The sequence below is a fragment of the Barbus barbus genome (genome assembly GCF_936440315.1).
Source record: "Barbus barbus genome assembly, chromosome: 22".
In the NCBI taxonomy this organism is placed as follows: Eukaryota; Metazoa; Chordata; class Actinopteri; order Cypriniformes; family Cyprinidae; genus Barbus; species Barbus barbus.
The window spans coordinates 1819951-1842897 of NC_136750.1; the positions used below are offsets into that span (position 1 = coordinate 1819951).

General features: G+C 36.8%; 1 pseudogene across 1 annotated transcript; it reads right to left on the bottom strand.

Annotated features, from left to right (window-relative positions):
- Positions 1–1761: 1761 nt before the first annotated feature.
- Positions 1762–18579, bottom strand: LOC306888246 (HHIP-like protein 1; annotated as a pseudogene). The gene is made up of 10 exons: positions 18520–18579; positions 17976–18366; positions 11092–11738; positions 9895–10038; positions 5682–6010; positions 5353–5479; positions 4597–4742; positions 4419–4500; positions 3712–3794; positions 1762–2417 (listed from the first exon to the last, which is right to left on the bottom strand). The product of its transcript is annotated as an HHIP-like protein 1 (transcript).
- Between the last annotated feature and the right edge of the window lie 4368 nt (positions 18580–22947).

Here is a 22947-nt window from a genome sequence, read left to right on the forward strand (position 1 = left end):
CTACTGTACACCAAAAAAATTATTTTTTAGTATTTTGTTAAACAAATCCTGCAGAGGAGATATGATTGTGCTCCTTTTCCACAGACAGAGAGATAAACTTACTGAGCTTTTACAGATGCAGTTTAATCTGTTTGGAGGAACTGAGTGTCTGTCTCCCATACTAAATACATGACTTTACAACTGTGCATCATTGCCTGACAAGGCTGTAATAATGCATAAACATGATTCATATCAGGGACAGACTACAAGACACTGTGTAAAGTTGCAGACACATGGCCCTTCTGCAACAAAACCTCCTCAATGTCTGCAAACACACTCTGACTGCTGTACAAGAGAACAAGCTGATGAATTATCAGATGCTTGATATGTGCCTAAATCCCCCCAGATTGTTCTTCAGGGGGCTGTGAGGGATCACATAATGTTTTAAATAGAAGAATGTATAAGACTGGTGGCTGACATAATGTGTGTTTTCTCTTACATTATACATTTAGTTATTTAGCAGACATTTTTATCCAAAGCGATTTACAAATGAGCAAATATCAGCAAAAGAGCACCTCGTCTATTGATGCCTGGAACGTGTTGAGAAGAGTAGTTCAGTCCGGTTAGCTGGAACATAACAGTGTGCCTCAGAGTATTTTCAGTCTGTTTCAAGTTAAAACCATCACATCATCAACATCCGAAGAGCAACAGGACAAAGATTTATCTGAAAATATCCTTGTGATCTCACCATTATGCAATCAATTTTATTTACATTTTTTTATTATTACAATATAACAAAGAATGTCCAGCATTTGTATTTAAAAACAATCATCATTTGGAATTAAACAAGACATGTATATGTGCAACACAAATGCAATATTTACATAGCAATAACCTGAATTATGATGAAAAAGACAGTCTGGAAAATTCTTGATCTCATCATGATTGCAATATGGATAACTTTAATCAGTTTCACCAGGAAAAACGGTTAATAGAGCTGTCTTAGTTGTGTGAGATGATCAACAACTCACGATTCAGTGTGAAAAGCACTGATTATTTACCCCTCACTCCCATTTTTGAACATAGACGTGAAAGTGCACTATCCAAACTTAAATTGTTATAATTCTTGAACAAAAGCATTTTTAAACATGATTGTGACCATTTCCATGATTTTGATCACAGGATGAATTTTGAGATTTTAAGTTTTCATATATATATATATATATATATATATGTATATATATATATATATGTATATATATATATATATATATATATATATATATATATATATATAATGTATGATGATTTCTAAATTGTGATGAGAAAATACTTTTTTTGTGACACAGGTCAGAACTCCTAAGCATGAAAAATAGGATAATATTTTGTAATTATAATTTAAATCTGACAAAATTTTAAACTGTGTGTCATCTTAGGAAAATGTTAAGGGGTTTAAAATCAAAATATGACTTTCTGTTAAGAAACAGGATGTTGATTTCATACATGTCCTCAGTAATATCGTTATCTTTAGGTATCATTCTTGGTGTGAACTGCGTTTTTTCTTGTGAATGCAGTAACTCTGGTCATCTATATAGTCTAGATTGATATTTATTTTTACTACATTCAAAAATTAAACAATTGTGCTTCTGGTTTTGATATGGGGTATTTCCAGCTCGTCATAATTTTATAGTGGGTCATTTTAAATGATTTTGTTTCTGTCTGTGAGATGTATTTTTGGTCTGTATACATGTATCATCACAACCTGCATCTGCTCACTGTCTTTCACTCCACTGCATGTTCATAATGGCCACAAACCACCCCAACATCCTCGTCGTGAGAGCAGTTGTTTTTGCCCAGTTTGGCGTGTTTGCAGTGCAGTAGAGTTCGTTCGGTCCCTTCGCACTCCACATCGTCCAGCAGGATTCTGACGCCGACGCCGCCCGCGCCGAGCTCGGCTCTCTTCGCCACCCGCAGAGCCACGGGAAACCCCATCTGCCTGCAGACCACCGCCGCAGCCTGTGTGTTAAACATGTCATCGCAGACCGTGCCCCATTCGCCCCGCACGAAGATCTCCACTCGGCCGTGGTCCTTCCGTCCGTCTGAGCTGACCAGTCTCACCGTCCCGGCTCGAGGTCGACCCCTCCGGTCCCCTTTCCTCCTGGGCTTGCCTCGGCCTCGTTTGCCCGGTCTGCTGGTGTTTGCAGTGGTTTTGGGTGGCGTCATCCAGTACGTGGGTCTGGGGGTGGTCAGGGACGAGGGTCTGGGCCGCGGGGTCGTGTGGAGAGCGCGCGGCTGTGGTGTAGACGGCCGGACGGTGGTCACTGCAGGAACCCGGCGGCTTGTCGTTTGTGGTACTCGTGGCCGTGGGGTCGTGCTGGGTTTGGTGGGTTTTGGTTTGGGAATGGCAGTTGTTGAGGGTTTTTTGTTAATTACGTACTCTGTGAAACAAATAGACAATGTAAAAAAAAGTGTACCTCAAGACTAGGGCTAGACAATTTAGGGGAAAATTCTGACTAAAATAGTGACTGCCCTTCAAAATGAGATTAAAAAAACAGTTGCAGGTCTGCTGTGCTTGTTTGTAGGGCTGCACAATTTGGCCCAAATTCTGTGATTCTATATCAGTATGGTTATAAAATAATAATATTTTGTACAAATAATAATTATTATTATTATCCTATTATTATTATTATCAGATGTAATAATAATTAATGTTATATATAATAGTATATTAGTAATGCATAATATAAAATTACTAAACAATTACATAAGAAATATTACTATTGTAATATATCACTGAAAAAAAAAATAAGAAAAATAATATCTTCCGTATTTTGTAAGTAAATTTCATGTGTCTGGCTTCTGGTCTTATTTGCTTCCAGCTATTTTTAGCTGTACAAAAGCACTCGTTTTGCTGCTTGATATTGAAAATTGGTGTGTGTTTATTAATTAAGACTGTTGTATCTTAATTATGAACACGCTGGTCTGTAATGCAAACAGATTTACTGTTTACTGCACATTGTTATTCTTTGTTATTTCCCTATCGGCTAATAAAGTCTCGCCCATATAGCTTACTTCCGCGTTTAGGAATAAGGTGGATAATAATGATAGTTTCCTTTTATATGCAACAGCAAAATTATAACACAAATATGTATGGCTGTTTTAGTTTTTTTCATTTTCAAACATTAAATATTTTATTTTTAAGCCATCAAAATTATATTTTGGCCGAAAAATGCAGGGAGCCCTTAAAGGGGGGGTACAATGCTGTTTCATGCATTCAGAGTTGTCTACACTGTTAAAGAGTTGGATTCTCATGCTAAGCATGGACAAAGTTTCAAAAAACTATTTGGACATATAACAGAGTATTTCGGTGCCAAAAATCTTCGTACAAGTTTAGGAGAGTTTTTTTCCGACCGTGGCTCTTGCTGATGTAAACGAGGGTGGAACTCCTTATATGGGCATTTCTCCCGTGCACGCATCGACCAGAGTGAGAAAAGGAGCGCGCCTATCAACGCGCTTCATCCAGCAGCACGGCACGGGACTCGCTCGGGAAGAATATCTCTAAAGAAGTGTGTTTTTGGTTGTGAGGGAATAACCTTGTTCAGCTTCCCAAAAGAACCCAGCGTTACGTGAACAGTGGATGCAGTTTGTTTTTTCGGGGGAGAAACGGAGTTACAGCCCTACTCAAGACTCACTCCTCCAGTGGGATACAGGTATATTTACTTGCTCTCTTACCTTCTTTAGGACTGAAATGAATCAGTTTGCCCTTTATATTGACTGGAGTGGGCTTGAAGTTGCATTTTCTTGGAGGAGCCCTCCTAAATAGTGAAAAAAAGTCCAACTGTTTATTTCACAGCTGTTGAAATCTAAAGTTCAAAACCATATCTTACACCCTACAGTACATAACAGGGTAAACATCACTATTAGTATTGCTCACGTGACTGAATAAATGACAGGATTGTTATTTTCTGTAAATTATTCCTTAAACATTGCTTCAGAAAATCTCACTTTATTTTGTAAATTGTGAGAGTATTTTGGTATACCACTCAAGGATTCAACAATACAGTAAAAACAGTAAAAATGTGAAATATTAAAATGTTTTCTACATGAATATATGTTCTAATGTAATTTATTTCTGTGATGCGCAGCTGTATTTCCAGCATCATTACTCCAGTCTTCAGTGTCACATGATCTTCAGAAATCATTCTAATATACTGATTTACTGCTCAACAAACATTTAGAAAAACTGTTGTCTTGCTTCATATTTTTGTCGAAACTGTAATACATTTTATTTTTCAGGATTCACAGATGAATACAAAGTTCAAAAGAACAGCATTTATTTGAAATAGAAATCTTTTGCAACATTACAAATGTCTTTGATCAATTTAATGCATCCTTGCTGAATAAAAGTGTTAATTCCTAACATAATGCTGTATGTGTACCTGGAGGGATCCACTATCTTATACACGACTCCGGCTCTGGCTGTGGCGCTGGCCGCTCCGGTCGCAAGGAAGTAAAGCTCACCTGAAACACAGACGACAGAGATGAGTGTGTTACATTGAAGGACAACATAAAGACCTTTACATGAAGCAGTCAAACACAGAGCTGCTCTCATGTTACCTGCCTCATCTTCACCAAATGATATGATGTACTTGTAGTAGCTGTTTATTAGTTTGGGGAAACTGCATGTTTTGTCAGCGCCCATACAAATCTCCTTATAGCTCCACTTTCCAGTCTCAGGGTTCTCCTTTAGGGACATCAGTCGCCTAGGATGCATAGAATGGGAAGAGCATGATTTAATCAGTACATAGTAAATATATGAATATGGAAATAATGCAGTCATTAATGCAGTAGTTTTGTGTTGATGCACTCAAAAAAAAAATGGTGTAGAAACAATTTTTTAGTACAGCGTGTGAAATAGTATTTTCTTAGAATAATCGAACAACAATCTATTTTTTGCAGTGCATTCTTGTTTATAATTTGTTATACTGCACTATAGATGTTTTCCTGAACGCAGAAGTCACGCCTGACTCTTAACTGGAAGGATGCTTTGCATATCCGGTCTCCAGTGTTTTTAGTCAAATTAGCGCATATTCTGGGTTGATAATCTAATGCTAAACCTATTAATATGTTTTTTTTAAAAGCACATGGCTCCATACCATACTTTCTTTTGTCAGTGCCTCACTCCTTAAAGTTTAATGTGTAGATGACACGAAGCTGCAGATGTTAGCTATGGGCACTATTTGAATGGGTTTTTATGGAGTATCCAATCGGAAGTTAGAATTCGTAATGGCGGCTCTCATCGTTTACTCTGGAAATTCTATATTGTCTATAATTCAAGAAGCAAGGTCCATAAAATAGAGAATACATGCATACCCACTCATAAAATCCCCAAAGATGTAGAGGCCATTAAGATTGGGCATCTGGCAGCCTCTGTAGATGTAGCCGCCAGTAACAGACTTGCCGATTTTATGTGGGTAAGCAAAAATCGGAAGGATATCATCTTGGGAAAAAGTGAAAACAAAAAAAGTTGAGTAGAGGACGGCCTGAAGGTGAGTATATTTTTTCAGCAAATTCTCATTTTAGAGTGAACTATTTGTTTGAATTAGACAATATGAAGAAAATGGTAGTTAATTTAGCTTTTAATACTTTGTGAATCTGGCCTATGCTACACATAAAGAGCCAAATGTGAAAGGCTTGCTCACTGAGTGATGAGTTGGTGCAGAGTTTCTTGTCATAACAAGAGAAGCCCTCCTTTGCCCTCCATCCATAGTTCCCTCCTTTTTCGATGAGATCCACTTCCTCATATTTATTCTGCCCGACGTCCCCACAGAGCATTCTGCCGCGGCCCTGACCGCTGACCGGATCGCCCCTGTCGATGGAGCACCTCCACATGTTCCTCACACCATAGGCGTAGATCTCTGGCCTTGCATCCTTCTCTCCCACAAAAGGATTGTCAGATGGGATACTGTAGGGGGCGCCATAGTCATTGTTGTCTACATCGATTCGCAGGACCTTGCCTAGAAGAGTGGACCTGTAAAACACCAGTGTTTGTTTTTACACGAAGATGTGGTTTTCTTTACAAATAAATAATTTGCGCTGAAAATAAGAATTTGTTCTTAGGATTGCATTCATAAGACTACAGTTTTAAGCTGCCCTGTAAACATGTGCGCCCTCTGCTGTTGCTTTCTCTCACTCAACCGCATCCTCTCTAACCTCACGTAGCCCACAATGCCCTGTGTCAATATTGACCCTGGCATGGGTCAGAACCGTCTGTGAAGGGCCTCTTCACTCATCCTCCCTCCTGTGAAAAGAGCTGCAGCGACTCCTGGCTTAGAGCTGTACTTCATTCACTGTATCTTATTATTTTCTGCTTTGTTCTTTTTATCTGTTGTTTTTGGCTGATTTACAAGCTTAAAGATCTTCTAGCACCACAGGGTTACATTTATGTTCAGACCAAGGTTAATACAGTTTTTAGGCATACAAAAAATGTAACCAAAATTGCGATATGGCTTTGTGCATTTATCAAAACGCAAAGACAATTTAATGCACTGCAGTATTTATTTATTTATTTTTGCAATTTTTATCAGAAAAAAATGCTGTTAGATTTTTTGTAGAAAAAAATTAAGTTCAGTTGTGTACAAATTTATTTTATTTCAGCTACATTCCAGGGCAAATTTTTTCATTTTCATTGCACTAAAATAACTACAGTTAAAACTGAGATAGAAAATAAAAACTATACATATTATTCAAATTATAAAAAAAAAAAAAAGGAAAAATATGACAATTAAAACATTCAAAATATTAATAAAAACTGAAATGTTTCACCTATAAATGTATGCAACTTTTGTCAAAGTTAAAGTGTTAATTTCATATGATTAGTATACTGATCATATGCATTGTGATTATATATTCAATGCAGGCTTTGCAAATAGGCAAGAAATTGACAAGGCTGTGAGACTGTTCTGTTCTGAGAGATAAAAGCATCGCAAGTAACCACATATTGACAGACATTCAACGCAACTGGAACTGAGTGCCATGAGCTATGAGCTAAAGTGTAATTAAAAGTTCCTGTGATGCTGATCATGTTGATACAAGGTTTTAATCTTTTCCATACTGCGTGTTGCACGGAAGACCATCAGTAACTACCTAACAGTGCGGTGAGACTGAACCTCCACATTCAACATAGTGTCAATATAGTGTGCTTCTCTCAGCAGGACTGCAACACCGCTGTGGGTCAGACAGCTCTCTCTATGAGGATGAAAGGCTCGCTGTGAGTGTATATTCACCAGGCTCTGCCAGCTCTGCTTCTGTCACACGGGGAGCCAAGGCTAATATTGTGAGGCTGTGTCTGTCTGGCTAAATATGCATTACTCAACCGGGGCAAATCAACGCCAAAATCTGAACCTGAATAATTCAAAGACAAAAACACCATTATTAAAATACCAATAAAGTGATCCATCCACGTCTTTTGAAACCATACAATATGTATTTTTGTAGGTTTTGGTATGATTTTCTCATCCTGCTTGAAGCTTGACTGCACCAGTATGGAAAAGAGCAACTGATTCATTCAACAAAATATATTTTATTCTGTTCCACAGAAGAAAAACATGAGGAATAGGAATCACATGAGGATGAGTAAATACAGATTTTTTTGTATTGTATTATCCTCTTAATAGCTGAATTTTCTTCGTTATTTTAAATTGTAGAATACAAGAAGAGATTTTTAGCCATTTACAGTCAAAATGTTCATTTTAGAAAACACACACACACACACACACATATACAGTGCCCTCCAAAAGTATTGGAACAGTAAGGCCAATTCCTTTATTTTTGCTGTAGACTGTAAACATTTGGGTTTCACATCAAAAGATGAATATGAGATGAGAGATTTACATTTCAGCTTTTATTTGCAGGTATTTTCATCTGGATCTGATACACAACTTAGAAGATAGCACCTTTTGTTTGAACCCACCCATTTTTCATGTTACCAAAAGTATTGGAACAGATGAACATAGATTAAAGTGAAAAAGACTTCATATTTAGTTGCAAATCCTTTGCTTTCAATAACTGCATCAAGCCTGTGACCCATTGCCAAACTTTAGCATTCTTCTTTTGTGATGCTTTTCCAGGCTTTCACCGCAGCCTCTTTCAGTTTTGGGGGTTACTCCCTTCAGTCTCTTCTTTAGCAGGTAAAATGCATACTCTACAGGGTTTAAGTGTGGAGATTGACTTGGCCAGTCTAAAACCTTCCACTTCTTGCCCCTGATGAACTCCTTTGTTGTTTTGGCACTATGTTTTGGGTCATTATCTTGCTGCATGATGAAGGATCTCCCAATCAGTTTGGTTGCATCTTTCTGTAAATTGTCAGTCAAAATATTTCTGTAGACTTCTGAGTTAATTTAGCTGCTGCCATCATGTGTTACATCATTAATGGAGATTAATGAGCCTGTCCCAGAAGAAGCGATGAAAGCCCAAGCCATTACATTACTTGTGTAATGTGTACTATAATGTACACCTGTGTACACTGTGTTTCAGATGAGCTTGTATGTTTGGGATCATGAGCAGATCCTTTCTTTCTCCAAACTTTAGCCTTTCCATCACTTTGGTCCATAAAACCTTGTCCCAGAATTTTTGAGGCTCGTCTCCTATTCTTCTTGCTAATGAGTGGTTTGCATCTTCTGGTGTAGCCTCTGTACTTGTGTTCATGAAGTCTTCTGCGAACAGTAGATTGTGATGCCTTCACTCCTGCCCTCTGGAGGTTGTTGCTGATGTCACTAACAGGTGTTTTAGGGTCTTTCTTTAATGTTTCTGTCATCAACTGCAGATGTTTTCCTTGATCTACCCGTTTGAGGTGTTACTTAGTACACCAGTGGTTTCTTTCTTCCTCAGGAGATTCCAAATGGTTGTACTTGCTATTGCCAGTGATTGTGCAATGGTTTGATTGATTTTTCATCTTCTCTCAGCTTCACAATTGCTGGTTTTTCACCCATAGACACCTCTCTGGTTTTCATTTTGGTTACACGTCTAACTAACTATAAATGCAGTCTGCACGGATCTGAAACTGAGCGCAGACATTCGGTGCTGTTTATTGTTTGAATGATCAATTAATAGGACACACCAGGGCAACAAAACACACCTGTCAGTCACATGTTCCAATACTTTTGGTAACATGAAAAATGGGTGGGTTCCAAGAAAAGGTGCTATCTTCTAAGTTGTGTATCAGATCCAGATGAAAATACCTGTAAATAAAAGCTGAAATGTTAATCTCTCATCTCATATTCATCTTTTGATGTCAAACCCAAATGTTTACAGTCTACAGCAAAAATAAAGGAATTGGCCTTACTGTTCCAATATTTTTGGAGGGCACTGTATATAATTATATATATATATATATATATATATATGTATGTATGTGTGTGTGTGTGTGTGTGTGTGTGTGTGTGTGTGTGTGTGTGTGTGTGTGTGTGTCTGTGTGCGTGCGTGCGTGTGTGTGTGTATTTGACTAATAGGAATGCATTATGGAAGTCCATTTTCACTAACCAACTAAATAAATAAATAAATTATTATTTTTTTTACAATATTCTAATAATAAATATTTACAATTCTAAGAGAAAAACATCTGAACTCACAATTCATTTTTTTTTTCAGTTTAAATCTCACAATTTTTTTTCTAAGATTCTACGTTTATCTTGCAATTCAGAGAAAAATAAAAAATGGTAAAATACAAAGTCACGATTACTTTTTTATTTAGTTATTTCTTGTTTTTTATTCTATGGTGGAAACAGGCTTAGCAGATATGATAATGTGAACGTTTGCACTGACATCATGTCATGAATTTACTGTAAAAAATCTGTAAAAATAGTGCATTCTGTAAAAGGCAAGTGTGTCAAATAAAGATAAATAAAGATGCCTTACTTGTTTTGAGAATTCCCAAACTTTCCAAAAGGGTCTCCCGCTTTGCCGCCGTCTCCTATGAATATGTACAGATATCCATCCAACCCAAACAGTAGTTGACCTCCATTGTGGTTTGATGCAGGCTCATCAACTTCTAGAAGTGTCCTGTGAACCAAAATAAGCATCAATACTTTAACAATTTCACAAACTGATAAAAACGGGCGAAAATCACACATTTAAGAGAAAGTCTTTTATTTCAGAATCTGTTCATTTTGAGCTGCTGATTAATCATATAATGTATCCTTTCCTGCAGCTTTGGACAAAAGCATCTGCCAAACATGTTAATAAAGTTACTCTACAGGATTCTGGGCTCTTTTTGACACCTGTATATTAAATATAAAAATTGCAAAATAAAATATTTTTTTTTTCTGCACTTCAACCTTATGAAATTCTTGGTTGGGGTTTAGTAATTAGGGTTGCATTTTTCTCATTTTTTCCCATAATTTAAAGAACTTATATTTCTGCAATGATTGTAATTAGTAGCCTACACCTCAAAATAAATTGAACTTGTACTAAATATGCTGACTTGCCTCCCGGCATTTTATTCCATGGTTTGCTTCAGCGTCAGTGTCTCACTTAAATGTTACAAAACATCCCCAAAAATATCAAACACATAACATTTATGATTATACTTTTTTTATATATATACTTACTTACTTTTACTTTTGTCATTTAGCAGTATATATTTATATATATATACTTAATATATAATATATGATTATACTTGTACTTTACTATAAATATAATGTAATTATTTATAAAATAAGTACTCTAAATTATTGTATTTCAATTAAATGATGATTTTTTTATTTAATATTTTGTATTTTTAGGGGATTTTATGATATTAAATTATATTTATTGAAGGACTATTTAACCTTTTTGAATTACGTCAATGATTTTTATAATTTTTTTTCCCTCACATAGCAAGTTTCAAAAACTTTATCAAGTTTTGTACCATTCCGATAAAGTTAGAAAAAATAAACTGACCACATAGAGGGTTAAAACATTGTAACATTTCAATCAAAAGAAGTGTGTGGAAAAGAATTTAATGACACTACACGTGTGTTTATTTTGGTCTGTGCAGCTCTTTTTAACCATGAAATACGCAGGTTTGAGTTGAGTGGAACATAACGTGAATATCTGATATCTGTCTCTCACCTTTCTGAGGAGTGATCCAGCATATTCAGATCCGAATCAGACACTAGAAACTCACTGATGCGAATCTTCTCCTGCTTCTTCACAGACACTGAGTAGTACACATAGGCCTTTTTCACCTTTGTGAAACGAGGGTGCAGGGCGATGCAGAGGAAGCCTCGCTCATCTCCGGCCCAAGGTGAGGTCAGAACCGCCCTGGTCAGGTTCAGGAAGGGCCTGTCGATCCGAGAACCGTTGGCCAGGTAAGTCCACACGTAACCCAGCTGCTCCGCCACGAAGAAGCGGTGCGTGCCGTCATTGGCGTGTACCATCGCCACCGGATTGCGAAGCCCATTCGCCGCTTCCTCCAGGCACAACTGTATGCAGCCCTGTGGATCCGCCTTCACGTCTCCCAGGTTGGCGTTGAGCTCGGCGTTGGAGAGGACGTTTGGGTAGCAGTACTCAGGATCTTTCAGCTCAAGATATTTGCAGAACTTACTCCGGTCTTCTTCGATAGCATACGTTTCATTGTTATTGATCAGAAGGCTGAGAGTGTAACGGCAGTGGAGCCAGAAACCCTCGCAGTAGTTTCCACAGAGGCCGGGAAGCTCTCGCATCGGGGTGTTTGCGTCTTCTGCATCGTACAGATGCGCTGCGTAAGGAGAGCATTCCTGAAACAAACAAATCAAAGCATGGACATATACAACAGTGTTATATGAATTCTAAAGCCTTTCTAACAGTTTCCCAGACAGATCAAGATTGCTTCAAGACACTGAGTCTAAGAATCAGCTTTAAGTTCATCACATTAAAAGTGCATCACATTAGTGAAAGTTTGGCTAAAGCTCCATTACTTACTGTCATTAGTGTAGTGATATACTGCATTATACCATGGTCTGTCTGAATACTGGATTCTGATTGATTGGCAGGTATGCAGTAAAACCATTTAATGCACAGGTAGTTCCAAGTCAGTTTAATCAGAATCAGAATGAGCTTTATTCGCCAAGTATGTTTACACATACGAGGAATTTGTTTTGAAGTGAGGAAATATACAGCATGACATGAGGAGAGGGGGCAGAAAAAAAATTATTCACAGACTATATTCTTATGAGAGTACAGTGTGAGAACAGAAAAAACACCCCAGCAACAAAAAGCACATAGTTAATCAACAACATAGTCACACGACTGCAACAGGGTAGTAATCCAGTTCTGGCAAGCAGCCATCCGGGTCCTGCAGCCATTTGTGGCGCCGGTCGGACCCGCATTGTCAGGCTGGCGGAACAAAACGGTGAAGGCGAGGGATCGGGGGTAGGAGGTGAATGCATATCTGTGTATGTGCGTATGTGTGTGAGTGTGTGCCTGTGGAGCTGCCACGCTGGATTACTAATCAAATTGACTCAGTCCGCAGAATGTGATAGCGACACAGCACGTTGCTATGGAGACAACCTTGATCAGAACCCAGACAGAGTCAACAATCCGCAGGTGTCTGTGGAAGGGGGAAGGAAGGAATGTGAGAGCGTCCCAACTGCAGTGCTCTTTGTTTCTTTCGTTGTTTCCCAACACAACCTTGTCTGAAGCTGTGCTGTTTTGAGAGCCGAAAGAAGATAAGATTGTTTAGTCTTGGTGCGAGTATTCCATTTTTAACGGCACCTCTCTTTGTCCATTCTGGTCTCCAAATCCATCAATTTTTCTTTTCAAATTCGAAAGCTTCTCCGTGATAGACTCCATATTGCGGTTAATAGTCTCAGTCTCAGAGCTGACCACTCTGCCCACTGCTTCAATCATAACGGGCAGCCTAGTGAGGCTTTTGACAGCTGTACCCGTTTCCTGAATTTTACGATAACCCAGGGCAAAGCCTAATCCAATCAGCAGAAGACCTACAGAAGACCTGTTATCATGGTTCCGAATAGGTCGATATCTTCAATGTCCTCCACGGAAAGAAAATCACTGTTCTATATTAATGCGCTGCTTTAATTGATGCCCACACATACACAAAGAGAGAGAGAGGTGATCGCAGATTGTACTGCACACACACACAAGCTTGTCAACGCTTGCCCGTGACTTTTATCAATAGATTTCTACATTACATTCCTCAGCAAAGATGATAAAAACTGTTTTTGAAGTAACACAGCTTCACTGTTTGTATAGAGACACAGACAAAGATAATGCACACACAACTGACCTCTCTCTCTCTCTCTCTCTCTCTCTCTCTCTCTCAATCAATTGATAATTAATTCAAAGACTATAAGTCATTCAAATAAATGTGATCTCACTGCACTATTTCATCTCTGAATCTGATTTGAAGCGGGCAGAATGCTGGAGCTAATGAGCTGTATCTGACGAATATAACCATCATGTTTACCCATCAGGTTAAATATTGCGCTGCAAACATCATTAACAGCTTTAACTTTAAATGCTGGCAAAGGACCAAGGTATAAATGGGATAATGCATGGCGTCGGGTGGTTCTTGGCCTCCACGTCGTGCATTAAAATTCACAATTGCATGGATTCTTATTGAAATGGGGCATATCATCTGCAAAAATTTGACAAACAATTGTAAATATGTCTACACTTTATAGGGATAATTCACCCAAAAATAAAAAAATGTTCCAAACCTGTATGAGTTTCTTCTGAACACAGAAATTGTTGCTGGTAGCCACTGAAAAAAACTAAAAAACTATGAAAGTCAGAGGGAACGGAAACTGTTTTGTTATTAACTCTTCAAAATATCTTATTTTGTGTTTCATAGAAGAATAGAAGAAAGAAATTCATACAGGTTTGGAACAATTTGAAACTGAGAAAATGATGACCAAATGTACATTTTTGGGTGAACTATGCCTTTGAGGACGATAACTATAAACTATAAAGTGTTAAGCATGAGTATGAGACTTTATGTCAGTTATGTAAAAAAGGAAAAATCTTTGAAAATTTGTTTAAAATGCATGTGCCAAGGTCTTAGAAATGCACTTATATTTGATTTCTTAATTGCAATGTTAAATGGTCAATTAAAAAAAACAAAAAAAAAAACTTTTGTCACATGCTGAGTACAAGTGTACATCTTAATTATTACTTTAATAAAGAATTTTAAAATACATTTTCAAATTATATGATATGACAGCATTTACTGTTTTGTGTTTTTGTTCTATTATGATAGTCAAGTAGTTTTAAAACATTTTTCTAATAAATATTATGCCAGGTTTACAATGTTTTCAAGATTAAAAAAAAAAAAAAATATATATATATATTTTTTCCTAAGGTTCCTTATTTGCATATATGGTTCTATGACAGATAATCTTTACAGTGAAAAAACATTTGTGTTTTTGAGTATTAAAATGTTCTTAACACTAAGCAAAATGTTTATTTTAAAGAACGGTTTAATATTAATCGCAAAAAATAAATAACTAATAAATAAAAATCAACATTCAGAATCAACCTTCATATTTAATAGTGTATGAGTTGCATTTTTATTGCACTGCATTTTTCATAAATTTATAGATCCATAAAAAAGTGTCATGTCATTGACCCATGAACAATAACTTGCTCCTATCATCAATAAACTTTCAGTTAATCTCAAATAACAAATTAATCTGAAACGTATTTGCTGTGTAAGGCTTTCTGCATCTCTCCTCCTCATAGTCTGGCAAACGTGGCACTCTGCACACTCTACAGCCGGGATCCCAGGATTCAATCCAGCAGCTGGTGATGATTGTTTCAGCTATAAATACAGTAACTCTTGGACATTTTGGACTAACCAAGCCCTCATTATGCCTTAACCACAACACCACACCCATCAGAGGACCGAGCCAGCCTTGGCAACGATACCGCCAGCTCGGGACTGGAAGATATCCGAGATTACTATAATGACATTAAACAAATAATGGACCTGAAAGTGGCTTGGATTGATGGGATAACTCACTCGTAACACATCACAGGCACTGTAATGTGGCCAAAAGGTGGATGAATAATGTTTCAAGGCTCTCTAATGATGTTTGAATGCAATTCAAATAAAATATAGACCTACTGAGGTTATGTGGTATAAATGAGTCCAGCATTTCCTAAACAAGACACAAGGTTATGTAATACCCTGTTAGCATTGAAGAAAAACCTTGCAGAAAGGGCAAAAATGAGTTAGACTGAATGTCTGTGTCAAGGAAACTTCTGAATCTACATAATTCCACTGTAGTTTTCAGGCTTAATACAAAAACTGTAGGTCATAGGTCAGAATATTACCCTCACATGTCCAATAAAAGACTTATTTTTCTTATTTTGTATTGGAGTTGTATTGAACGTTTAAACTGTTTCACGTGCAAGAGTATAGTAAACACTTTTAAGTACAATGCCAAGTGTCTACTTGTTTTGAACAATGCTGGGAAAAGCACCAATTCCCATGCTCTCTTTTCTTCAGATGCTGATTTCCTTCTGATCCTATTGTAAGTTCTTGCACAGTCATTGTGTTCTTCTGTTTTTGCCGCTCGTATCATTTTGTTTAAATGCTTCTGTAATTATGAGAGTCTGTAGGAGCTCCCAATCTCTGTTGTTATCAAACTCCTCATGGATTTAGTTCAACAGATGGTCCCTGCAGGGTTTCACCCATCAACACATTTGCTCCACTCTACTGAGCCTGAAAGCCCATTAGCTTATATGTCTGTGCCTGTCACTCGTTAGGCAATTATGAGTTTACAGCTTTTCCCTGTTGAAAGATCGTTATTTTAACCCCTTTAATAGGAAATGCATCATGAAACAAACATTTCTTACATATCTGCTTCTCAAGAACCACAGAAAAAAAACATACCTGAAAATATGATTACTATCTGCAGCCTCTGAATTGCAATAAAGCGGATATTTAGACCATTTTAAGAAAGAAATTGATGTTATACAACTTACATTTTAGAAGATACAACATACAATATTTCCATCTTTGGTCTGCCAACTTCTCCAAGCAACACACAGCAGTGGCATTACATTCATGATTGAATCATAATCGTTGCACAAACTGACTGAGTGAATTATTCAATGAGTCATGAGACAGTCACCTGTTTCAATCCAGAACAAATCAGTGGTTTTGAATGAACTGGTTGAGTGAATGATGACAGCCACATGTTTTAATTGTGAATGATCATACAAGGGTGATAACTATAACTATAACTATAAAATTGTAATATTCATTCGAATTCTATGAGAATAAAGAACTCCACATCACTGAAAAATAGAACAAACAATATAATTAAAATCACCTTTTTTTTATTTTTACAGCTGATCAGCAATTAAAAACACTGACAGCCAATCATAATCTAAAAACAAAATATCTTTAAAGAGCCCACGCGTTTAAAGTAGCAGATGAGATAACTGCAGTGTGCACTCATAATAAACAAAACATTATTGTAATATTTCCAGTATTTATATTTGTGGTTTGTCACATTCTCCAAGCAACACACAGTAGAGTTAAAGTATGTTCCTGAAAGAATCTGAATTGTTGAATTAACTGGCTGAGTGAACAAGTCAATCACGGTCACCTGTTTCGATCAAGGGAGAATGCATATGAATTGGTTGAGTGAATAATTCAATGATTCTTTCTTATAGACTGTGACCTGTTTTGATCCTAAATATTAAAGGGGTCCTATTATGCTCCTGATTTTGTTTTGGGGGTGTACTAGAACATGCTCTCATGCTTGGTGGTTTGGAAAAAGCAGAACCTTTGCACGCACGGATATTGCAAGACATATTAAAGCGGTAACGTTATTGTTGTTTTTTTTTGGCTAAAATCACGTTTTAGATGGGATGCCAACAACAGCTTAAAAATAACTGCATTGACTGTACAGATAAGTGCAACGGTAATATGTATTATGTTTATTGTTCTTTAATTCTAACATTATAACATGAATTGCAGTGAAACTGTTATACAGTTCAATTTATTTATACCATAGTCCCACAGACTTACACTATTTATGGCCGCATATGTATGCAAATATATATATATATTTCTTGTTTATGTTGACTTACGTTGAACATGAGTGGGTTTATTTTTAAGACTGAAGAGTAAAATTCACACACAATTACCATAACTAGCAATATCTTACATTTAAAATGACCAAAGCCATCTAAAAATAGCTTATTACAAATTCAGAAGTCATCCAGCCTTCTAAAAGCATAGCCAAAACAAAAATGATGTAACTTCCTCTGTATAAACACTGATGAATGGGACACAGTCTGCATCATTTATTAACAAAACTGAATAAATAATGCAATTAATATAAAATATTTATGAATATTTAATTATTAATATTTTGTGTAATTTAATAACAATATTATAATTAAGTAATAAATAAATATAATCCAATAACCCTGTTCTGCTGTTTCAATTCTTATATATACAGTTCTATAGAGAATTTCTTGAATTAAAGTTAAAGGGACAGTTTACCCAAAAAATGAAAACTGGCATCATTTACTCTCGTAAACTCAAGTTGTTCCAAACCTGTATAAGTGTCTCTCTTCTGTTGAGCACAAAAGTTTATATTTTGAAGAATGCTAGTAACCAAAGAGCTGATGGTAGCCATTGACTTCTATAATATATCATATTTTCCATTTTCAGCTCTTTGGTTACCAACGTTCTTCAAAATATAAATAATGTGTAAATGAAGACAGAATTTTCTTTCTTGGGTAACCTTGCATATTGTACAACACAAGACAGGGAACAACAACATAAGACACATCCACATCCAAATTACGTGAAGTAAATAAAAAAGAACACAAGCAGCGAGAACTGAGACAGATATGAACTTTTAAGGTGAACTATTCCTACAAAATATATATCACTCAACAACCCCGTCAATGTATTATAATTCTTCTATGTGCATTTCTACAGATAATTTTTAAAGCAGCAAAGAAAACAATCAGCTTGACCTGAGACTCACCTGGCAAAGAATGCTGCGGATGTACTTCCCACAGGCCATGAATCCAGTGTGGTCGAAGTAGTCCATGATCTGATAGAAGCGCTGGGATATTTGGTTATCCCTGTTCAAGTCACAGCATCCGAATTTGGCGTACTCCTTGCAGAAGAGCAGGGCCTCCGGAGGCTGGAACGGAGGCTTGTAGTCCAGGCACTGTGGGTGGGCATTTCCCTGCTGAGGGATCAGGAGGACCACCAGAATCAAACTCTGAGAGAGAAAGCAAAGAGCTCTCCGCACTCTCATTCCTCTCATCGCACAGGAGAAAACTCTGTACAAAGGTGGCTTGTTCTGAGTTTGAGAAATACCAACGGTGTGCAGTTTCTCCGCCGGTTAGTTGCAGTGGCTGGTGATCTGTCTCCAGCAAACACGTGCAAACACACTCACAGACACACACTGCTCTGACATGAGGCTCTGGGGCAGAGAAGCAGCTACACAAGGCCTACTCATTCAACAGCCATGCCACACACACATGCATGCATTACACACACGCTGCTCAACTCCCTCCCACTTTCCACCCGGTCTCCTCCTCTGCATTTCCCTGCTTTCTCTCATTCTCCTGCAGACGCATTCCTTCTTCGTGCGGCTGGCCTGCATCAAACGCTCGCAGCCTCCCTCCCCCGATTGAACCCGAGCCTCTTTCTCTTATGTTAGTCCTTTCATTTCGCCAGCTTTTGTTTATGCAATTGTCATATAAATCTAGTTTTCAACAAAACTTCTCAACCTCCCATGTAGTCACGATTGAGTCAGTTAAATGACATTTTCAGTATGATGCAACATTGCTCTCTGTTTGGGTGCTGGGTTTTGTCAATTGATTTTATGGCTCTTTTCCAAACACTAGTTTTGCTGTCTGATCTAACGTTGCATCCTAACATAAACTGGAACTCAGTGACCTAATGACCTGTTTCAAACAGCTTACATATCTTTGTTAAAAAAAAAGAAAAAGAAGAAGAAGTGTGCTTAATTGTATTGAACGTGCGCTTCAAAAGTTAAAAGTGTTAAAATACTGTACTTGCAGATAATACAGTAGTAATGAAGTAAAAGCTTCTTTCATGAAAAGACACTTTTATGACTGGTTCTTAACACTTTTAAAATGTGCACTTTATAATAATTTCAAATTAAATGTGTAACTTTAAAGTACATTTTAATTCAATAGAAATGGCATTAAAGTGTTAGATTAAGTGCAGATGGTAGTGAAATTGCCTAGTGCAATGGAAAATAATAAGAATGAAAAGAATATATAATGCTATCAAAAAAAAAAGTAAAAATATATTTTCAATTTTTCCTCATATATTATTTGGCCATTTTTTATTTATTTAATATGTATATATATATATATATAAAAAAAAAAAAAAATTGAATAGATTTATATTGTCCCAAAAGTATTTACAACTAAAAATGGCTGCAATATTTACAATTTAGCATATTTTTACTACATATTTTGACAGAATATATTTAAAAAACATTTTTAAATTGTAATAAATTGTGCTATTTTTCATTAATGAATGAAATGTAAGTATATTAATAATGCATATTTTTAGTGCTTTGTCTGCTGTCTTAGATGGTTTTATTTTTTTTCACATGCTTTCCTTCTATAGATTTTGGCCTTTAATTATGCTGTCTTCTGAAACAACCAAGAGCATATGATGCCTTAACATACAGTTAGAGAGCATGTATGTCAGCTGTTGATAATCTCTGCACTCTGACTTTCTGTCTTTCTACTCTATACATTACTCAGATGAAATCTGAATGTGTGTCTCATCTGTTTTTGATTCTCATTTCAGACAGCATTGGTTCTCTCACGTAAGCACAGATCAAGAGCTTGCGCTTCCTTCACTGCATCAGCCGTGGTTAGATAAATCACAAAGACAAGAACAGCAACAAAAGCTGCTGAGGGCGGCATTCTGGTGTAGGGTGACTGTTTATTTGGGTTAATTGTATTGAGGGTTTGTATTTGACCAGTGTGGAAAACAAGCCCTTGAAGTGAATCTGTGTCACATTCTTGAAAAACCTGATTGCACTCAATGTTTTTGATTGAGTTCAGATATGATGCCTTGTTTTGTGCTGTTGATGTTCAGAGTTTTTGTAAACCCAGGTTCATTTTTCTTATAAGCCCTGTTTGCTCTGAATATGATATTAGATTTGTCTTTTGGAAAATTAAACTTTAATCCTTGCATGTAACTAATATAAAGGAGCTCCAGTTGCTTTGCCAATGACTGTCTGCCAAAGGCTTAATAAACTTGGACTCTTGCTAAAAGAGCATAACAAAGCTTGATCCACATCCCACTGTGTCTGAGAGAAGCAAAAGAGGACTTTTTTGTATATGGTGAGCAATTCGTGGAAGGAAGTCCATTAAACTGAACCTGGTGATTCAGTGCCACACCATGTGGAGACCTTCTGGGAAACTACGTCTTATGGGTAACTTAACAACTGCTGTCAACGTGACCAACACTCCTAAATGAAGCAGATAGAGAAGATGAAAGTGGCAGTTCTAGTATGTTTTGGCCGACAATTAAAGAGCAGTATTTCTAAGAAGAGCATCCTGAATAATAAGAAGACATTTGGGTGCTTCTCAGCTTTGCGTTTGTGTCCTTAAATCTGGAGGATGTTCATTGTCCATGAAAAGCTTTTATGAATCCGTTTCAAATAGGTTTTCTCTTTGAAGGCAAGCTTGTGATTTTATGCCAGCATTCACTGTCTGTAGACTGTACTTAGATATGGAAATAATCACATTTAAATTGAATAAGCAACAATGCACAACTTTTGAGAAAATGAGACTACCAATAAAACAACATTGTCTATTTTCTGTCAATGTGCGAGACTTCCGATACATAATCATTTATGATAATAAAAATAACGTGATATCAAAGCACCAGCATGCAATATAAAGGCGCATTAAACATCCTGTTTTTGTACTGGTAACTAAAAACGTATATAACTGGAAGCAGAACTTACTTTGTGGGAGTGGGAGCGTTGCATGAGGGTAAAAAAAAGTTCCCACGCAGATTTCCCTCGAATTTGAATTGGTCACGAGAACTTACCACGCTGGACGAACGCTGCTTGGTTTGAAAGTGACTTTGTAAACCTACTACTCTTTAAAATAAAACCAGGATTAATTTTCGTAAGGGAATTTTTTCAGTAGAAAAATTTAAAATAATAATAATAATTACCGGAAACCTTGGTTCTTAGTGATTCACAAAATGCAAGTCGGTGGCTACCAACATCTGAAATACAGTCAAGACAAAATTAATACCTGTGGCTTATACAATATGTTGAGGTCTTATGAAGCGAAACGATTGGTCTGTGCAAGAAACTGTACATTATTTACAAGATTATTACCTGTAATCCAAAACCTCAGCGAACAGGTCAGATTATTTCCGTCAACTTTTTTATTTAGAGCTTGTTTCAATAAATTGGCTCAAACAATCAATTCACACAATGACGTCAACATACACAATTATATTATTAAAGCACTCAGTACAAATGTGAAATTGATGTTTTACATGTCTCAAGTATATAAAGTGAATAATAGTCTTCATTAGCTCACCTTTTTACATAATTTTTTTTTCAGCTAAAAAATATATATTGTTTTACTGTTTTTCTAAACAATAAAAAGTCACCTACATCTTGAATGGCATGAAAGTGAGTAAATTAACAGCAAATTTCATTTTTGGGTGAACTTTCCCTTTAAATTTTCCAGTGTGTGTGTTTCAGCCAGGAGGACAGCATGAACTTGAGATTAAGTGTTGCTGTTATGTTAGAAAGACCTTACTAGGCAAATGCTTTCAAAAGTGTGTTGAGTCACTGTCTCTGTTATGACGAGAAGTTCAGATGGTCCTTGAGGAGAGTGAATAAACAGAGTAGTGAGATAAAAGGGTTTTGGGAGGTCATGACGACACAACAGCAGTGAGGGATGCTGGAGAAGAATCCTGCTGTTAGTTAGACCTGTTACTCAAACTGTTCCAAAAAGAATCTCTATGCAGCTTTTTCATACAATAATTAAAATTCACTATAGTATGAATGTCAAGTATGAATGTTTGTTACTGATTTTGCATGTTATGTCATGTTTAATCTGCACAATATATATATATTAAACACTTTAATCCTGCAGCTTTGTAAAATAATGTTATTTGTTAAGATTATTTATGGGAAATGGGTAAATAATGTTATACTCTTCGTTTTCACCTAGTAACCTGCTTTAGAAATGATAATGAACAGCTAAAATTATTGTAATCCTCACAAATGATGTTTAATTAGAATTGGCCTCCGGCTCGACATTTAGTCATGGTGTGGAACAACAGATGAGGTCAAACATGCTCTGAAGCAGCTCTGTGATTACAGGCAGCAGAAACGACTGTAGTTTAACTGCACTGTACTCAATCAGAGCAGATTGCATCCTTCTGTTGAGGCATTACTGGATGACCGGTCACTTGAACAACCGGCCAGCCTTTTAATGAACCTGGGCAAATTGGAAGACAAATTGTGATGATAATTTGCCTTCTAATGTGTTTGGCTGGTTACAACACGACCTAATTGGCCCCTGCTGGTTAAATACAAAACTACAGAATCAGGGTTACCTTCTGGGCTGACCTGAAATACTAATGGTTAGCTCTCAGCTCTGTACTTTATCTATGTGGAAGTAAAAAAAGAGTGTGTGAGACAGAGAGAAATAGTGTTACGTCTATAAGTGATCTCTGGCTGGTTTGTGGTGTGTAATTACTATTGAGAGGACATTAAATGAAGAGACAGCGGCTTCACAGTTAATTTCCAGCAGATGGTCAAGCCTCCAGACAGCGGACACAGGCCATTCCAGGTCAAAAGAGCCAAAGGAAAGAGTGCACAATTTTGCATTTGTTCCCAACAAACATTAGACTAGTCATGGTGATTGAACTGTTGTACAGATGAGCAGTCACTAAAGGGTATTTGCACACTTGTGTCC